Source organism: Myxine glutinosa, chromosome 12 (assembly GCF_964187855.1).
Source record: "Myxine glutinosa chromosome 12, kmMyxGlut1.1, whole genome shotgun sequence".
NCBI lineage: Eukaryota > Metazoa > Chordata > Myxini > Myxiniformes > Myxinidae > Myxine > Myxine glutinosa.
Window position 1 is genome coordinate 61,843,010 of NC_136272.1, and position 6,492 is coordinate 61,849,501.

General features: G+C 52.3%; 1 protein-coding gene across 1 annotated transcript in view; it reads right to left on the reverse strand.

Moving 5' to 3' along the window:
* LOC144888531 (uncharacterized) overlaps nucleotides 1-5,196 on the reverse strand; it is a 35,581-nt gene extending 30,385 nt beyond the window's left edge. Inside the window, exon 1 of the mRNA XM_078766865.1 lies at nucleotides 5,101-5,196. The gene's annotated coding sequence lies outside the window, so the exon portion shown is untranslated. The remainder of the gene's footprint in view (nucleotides 1-5,100) is intronic.
* Between the last annotated feature and the right edge of the window lie 1,296 nt (nucleotides 5,197-6,492).

Here is a 6,492-nt window from a genome sequence, read left to right on the forward strand (position 1 = left end):
GGAGAGCAATGAGGTGGTTGAGGAGGTGTCAGGTGCACAAAATGGCGCCCTTGCGCACATGGTTACAGCGGCACCAAATTTCGCCGCACCCGCGACCATAGCAGCGCCGCCGATGGATTGGGGCCTATTCATGCTGCAAATGCGGGCCCTCATGGAAGAGAACAGGAGGCTGGGAGACCAAATTGGAGCAATGAGGGACGAAGTGAGGGGTACCAGAAACCAAATGAAAGAAATAACTGAGGAAATGGCGAGGGACAGAGTCGCATATGAGGGAAGGAAAGCGGAGAGGGACAGAGACCGCAGGTTGAGCGAGCAGGTCCCAGGGGTGCACGAGGAGGTAACGCGGGTCGAGAAGCACTGGTTGGGCGAAGTGGAGGAAAGCGCGGGTACAATGACGGGTATAGAAATCGTGACCCGGGGTATGGGGCAGCCGGCGACCGCTGAGGTAGAAGAGGGAATTTTATTAAAGCCAGCGGTCGTCGTGGTGAATAAAGAAAAAGCAGTAGAGGGTATAATAAAAATTGAAAAGACGACGGAGGTAGCCCAGGAATTGCAGGGAGAAATGGATTATGCTCAAAGTCCCTGCTCACATCACGATGCTGTGCTTAACCCAAATGGAAGTTTGCAGGTACGCGTGGAGAAAAGGATCCCCCAGGTGAGTCGTGCTGTGTATTGTGCGGGGTGATTTAGTGAAAGGATGTTTGGCGACAACAGGATTGTCGCGCGATTGGGATCGATATGGCACCCGGGCGTTGGTGAAGGGTCCCGTGTGAGTAAAAATGGCACGCTTGTGAGGAAAAAGTGTGCGTCAAAGAGTGAGCGTGTTATAAAGTGTGGGAGTGATACCGAGTGCGAGCGAGAATGCACGTCGGGGTGTACGGAGTGTGACACAGGGAGTGAGAGCGATACGGAGTGTACGTGCGAGGTTGAGTGCGACACGGTGACACTGAGTTGGTGTGCGAGAGTGGTGGTGGTGGAAGGTGTGCGAGAAAGCACACCTGAGTTGGTGGTAGCGCGAGTGCGAGGGAGCACATTGGAGCGCAGTAGTGGGTGGATGCAAGAGTGCACGCCCATGGTGAGTGGTACGGAGTACGTACCGAGGGAGAGTGTGCAAGACGGTGCGCGAGGTGTGTTAAGAGAGTGTGCGAACGGTGAGTGTGCACGAGAGGTGTGGTGTGTAACAGGGAGTGCGTTGGTGGAATGTACGGACAGCGTTGGAACGCCGGGTTTTGTGAGTGTCAAAAGGGTCGCGTGTGCGTGTGGGCATGCGAGTAAAGCATCGACGTTGAACGGGTTAGCGTTTAGGGCGACGGATAGCCGATGCGAGCACTCGGTGCGTGGTGCGCTTTGTTGGATGCCAGGCCCGGCGCGGATCGATGCTGCGTCGCTTCTCTTCGAAGCGTCGTTGCCGATTCAGGCCTGGCCCCGCCCTGCACGGTCGAGTCCGGGCCTTGTCGGGCGAGGCGACCGGTCCGGTTCAAGGGCGAGTGGGAGGAAGCGGAACGGTGCCCCCTGGCGGGGGCGGGGTTCCGACCGGGCGAGCCTCAATCATCGGGCCCGGGACCGCAAGGTACCGCGCCGAGATGGTGCGTGGAATCTCGGCCCGACCAAACCACCTCCCTTGAACCGAAAGCCGGACGGATTCAACCTGCAGGCGACCAAACCACCCGAGTTCATTGCTCGGCTTTGCGAAGCCGAGTTTATGATGTCATGACGCACCGAGGCTAGGATATAGCGGACTGTGATGATGGTGATACTGATAGTGTTTTTGGATTCGAAATTTTGGGATAGAAAATTTTTGATTGGTTGGAATTTGGAGAGCAAAATTTATAGTGAGAGATACCCAATGTGGTGGGATGGCAACTTTGCCATCTCTCACAGAGGGGGCAAAGGAGCACTAGGTTATGGGGTTGGCAGTGAAAACTAGCCCGGGAGGGTTAGGATATAATGATAGGGACCTAGAAGATGACCTTAGGTAACGTTAAGGTTAGGTAGTGACAATGATACCTGTAGTGGGGACGCAGGTAGATTAGTTGGATGATAATGACGAGGGAGCGCAATAGTTTAAAGGGGCGACTGGGAAGCGCAAGTTCCAGAGGGGAGTAGTTAGATGAGATGATGCCGTGTGTGTGAGAATCGAAAGTGTATTGAGCAGGGTATGAGTAACTGATTGTGATTGTGAGTAGTATTGTGATTGCACAGGTGTGCAACTGGACAGGTGTATGGAGCAGTGTATGAGTGAGTGATAGTGATGTGTATTGTGCTGACCAAATGGTCCAGGAACGAAGGAGGGTGCAGGTGGCACCAGGAGTGATTGCACAGGTGTGCAACAACAGGTGTATGGAGAATGGTTGTGTGGAATATATGGAGTCTGGAGTATATGGAGTATTGGAATGGGTGTAGTGAGTATGGTGGAAACTGTGGAGTGGAGTGGCTGGTGCGAAGGTGTGGATGGGGGAAAGGAGGATGGACCCCATCACGAATACCCGGGGAGGGTAGTGTAAGAGTTAGGTAGAGGATACAGGTAAATTGTGGTTGGATATTGGCATCTGTGGTGCGTGGTGGAAGAATGGTATTTGGATGGGTGCATTAGTGTTGTGGAAATGGCTGGGCGTGTAGCCTGTTAGTGTGTGTGTAGTTAAATGGGCACTCCACCACTGTGAGGATGTCGGCCAGGTGAGGCCGCAGGTGGGCTCTGGGAGCCGGTAGTTGTTGTGGATGGGGCCCGAGGATCCGGAGGACGGACCCGGGTAGCCCAGTGCCAGAGGGCACCAAGGGGTGACAGAGCCAGGAGGGGCCTTCCCCAGTTAGATAGGTTAGGGTGAGGAGCTAGGTAAGCTCGGGTGGCAACTACAGTGGTGGAGGTGTGCAGGTGGGTAGACCTGCTGGGAGAGCTGCACGACCCAGCCCGGAAATTGTGCAAGGGCACAGGGAGTTGCATAGGGGGAGTGAGACCCCAAATTGAGAAGCACCACAGTATGGTCAATGGGAATTGGGTTCTTAAAACCGCATAGAGTGTAAGTTGGCCAATGGTTTGGCAGGGAAAGACCCCGGGTAGTAAAAAGTGTATTAAAGTCATTTAGGAAGTAGTTAGGTTTGAGATCTCCTTGCACCATCTACATCCACTCACCTGAGATGACGTACCTCCACACCATGCCAGGTTGTTTTGTTATTTTTATGATGCAAATGTTTGGAATGTGAGATGCATCATGACGTGGGTGTGACATTGTGCTGATGTTCCATCTCTCCCTCCTTATGAGGATTGATGATGAATTGGGTGATGGCAAATTTTGGATGGAGGGATTGTGGAGATGAATTTGGTATAGGGGAAATATGGGGAAGACGTGACATTAGCGACGAATTTGTAAAGGTGTAGATTTTGTAAATATGGGGTAAGGGCAAGGGTAGAGTAGGTGACAGGGGGGGGGGGTGACGTACGGTAGGGACGAGCTTTTCTCTGCTCCGTCTCCATACGCACCTCGCCTTGCATTGCCTTGTTTGATGTGTACCCTTGAGACCTTACCCCTCGCTCATCTGTCTTTCCCCCCTTTGTCTCCCACATGAGGACCTGTGCGCCACTGGGTACCGAGGGGAGCGTGCGTGAGTCCCCCAATTGGGCACCCGAACCTCTCGCAACCACAGCTGTCTGCATCGATGCACCACCTTATGGACCACATGTCTGTGGCTGAGCACCACTGATGGACCCCATGGGTTGGGGCATGGCCCCTCTGCTGGAACCGGCCAGGAAGGCCCGAGATCTTGCTGGCGGACCTTGGTCACAGGGCACTTATGCCCCACAGGTGAACCACACTAGTCGGCCCTGTGGGCCATAAATAAATAAAAATGGACACGTTGGGTGCATTTTAATCGTGCAAATAGGCCGCCAGCAAAGAAGATGACATCAGGAAAATAGCAATGGCCAGCAGAGGGAGCCGAAGAGCAAGAGACCACCAGCAGAGTTTGTTTGGTTATTTTTATTATTGAACTGCAGTGACTGTGCACCGATTGGTGCTTGAGGGTGCATTGGTGCGTTTTTGGGTGTTTCATGGTGCATCGATGCAGGGCAGACTGTCTTCCCCCCCCAAAAGAACAATCACAGGTCCTGGGTTACGTTTTGTAAATAAAAGTAGAGTCATTGTAAATAATGCGCCCCCACCGTAAATGTGTAATTTGAAGACCATTCCGCAATTCGGTTAGCTGTGGGCGTGAATCTGTTAGGCAGGGTGCAATGGAGCAGCGGGACATATTTATTTATGTTTTAAAACTGTCGCACTCAGGGTCAGGTTAAATGTAGAGGGAACTACACCTACGTGCCACACTAAAAGTTAAGGTAAGAGGCCCGGGACGTGCCTAAGAGGAGGAGGGTGCAGTGTTGTGGATATGAGAATGGTTTGTTTTTTTTGTTGTTGTGTAAATAGTTGTAAAAATATCGCCCTCCTTACTCCAGTGTTGTATAAAGGTCAAAGGGCGTTCCCGTAGTTAATTCCATAAAGCATACACGAAGGACACCATATATCCATGTTCAGTGGTTATATCCTTATTATGTGTATTAGGCTAAGGATTTGTCTTCCATTAATTTGACACTCCATTGCACTGCATTAAATAAAGTAGATCCCTCCGACATGGCATCTTCCAAGTGCCAGGTTTAGCCACTTTGCTGCATTTCATCTGCCGTCCACTTTGCTGCAATTGCCAACTGCATTTTGGGCGGTTTTCTTCATTCGCCATTGCTGCCCTTTGGCTGGGGCTAGCTCGAATCGCCCCCAAAACCACCATTGGCCACGAGTCAAGGTCGGGGAAGAAGGGCGTGTCTCCACCTCGTCATAGAGGGGAGGAGTGAACCAGCCCTTGCCGACCAACCCAGAACGAGGGGTTGGCTTTAGAGGGCGGAGAGAGAACGTTTGGGGGAGGTTCGCAAAAGGGTCAAGGGTGGGGCTTATATAACCCGAGGCAGAGGCCCCCAGAGAGAGTCGAGGAGGGAGGAGATCGGAACACCGAAAAGCCTGGAAGTTGTTGTTGGACTAAGCAAGAGAGGAAGTTGTTGGACTGGGTTGGACTATGAAAGAGAGAGGAGAGAACCCGTCACGCCAGACCCCCCACCAGCGCTTCGGCTCCACCAAGCAGCTCCGACCCGTGATCCCGCGCACACGACAGGATCGGTGGTATCGGCGGCCGTCGAGGTCCAGCCCGACGTCCCGTGCGGGATCAAGCTCCAGCCAGCTCCGTGCCTTCCTCCCCCTCCAGCCACCCACCTCCTTCCAGCCAATCCACTCTGCAATTCCCCGTGTGAGTCCGTCTTTGTTTGTTCTGTCCAGGGAATAAGTTAAGCCTGTTAGATAAGCTAGTATTTTCACTGTGTCTCTGACTTCTTCAGTAAATTTGTTTTGTTTTTTTTGTTTTTTTTTGTATACAAGATCGAGGCTCGTGAAAGAGCTAACATTAATCACACAAAAAAGACAAACCGACACACAAAACACAAAAAACAAGGGGAGCGGCAGACAAGATGGGGAGAGAGGGGGAAGGACACAAACACAACATTTGAGAGCAGGGACATCGGGAGGACTTGGGGGGAGGTGGGAGAGGAATAAAACATATGAACACTGCAAGGACTCTGGGGTGAATTACCGGGGGTAGAAAAGATCAAGGTTTTCGATGGGGGAAGATAAGAGATGGTGGTGAACAGCTGTTTTAAAGACCTGGAGGGAGGAGTGGGATTGAAGGGAGTGGGGGAGTTTGTTCCAGAGGCGGGAGAAAAGGGGAATGAAAGAGTGAAGGTGAGCAGAGCGCCTAGACTTTGGCAGTTTAACCATAAGAGGGTTGCAGGCAGATCTTGTGCGACCTGAAGGAATATTGGGGGGACAGAGCACAGAGAGAGCTGGGGGAGCAAGGCCGGAGAGGAGTCGGTAGAAGACAGAAAGACCACCAACCTGCCTGCGGTGAGTGAGTGAAAGGCCCTCGGTGTTGACTACATCGCAGGAGATTCCAATGATTCTGAAAGCTTTGGCCTCAACAGCGTGAAGCCGAGCAAGGTGTGAGGCAGGAGCACCAGCCCAGAGGGGGGAACAGTATTCCATTGAGCTGCGGATGAAAGCCTTGTATGTGGTGAGGAGCTCAGGTGTGCCAAGGAAGGACTTCGCACGACGGAGGATGCCCAGTCGGCGACTGGCTTTGGAGGCCAGCTTGGAAATGTGGTTTTCCCAAGAAAGATCATGGCAGATAGTGAGACCCAAAAGCTTGAGCGACAGAACTTCTTGGAGAGGATTGTTGAGAAAGTAGATGGGAGGGTTGTCCAGTCGGTCCTTTCGGAGAGACATTGTAAGAGTGTGAGATTTGTCAGGATTGAAAGACATGTTCCACTTGTTTGACCAGTCTGTGATTTTGTCCAGGTCTGCAGAGAGTGAGGAGGCTGCAGACTGCCGATCTGAGGGATGAGGAATGGAGCGACAGAGAGTAGAGTCGTCAGCAAAGAGATAGAGAGGATTTTCAAGAGAG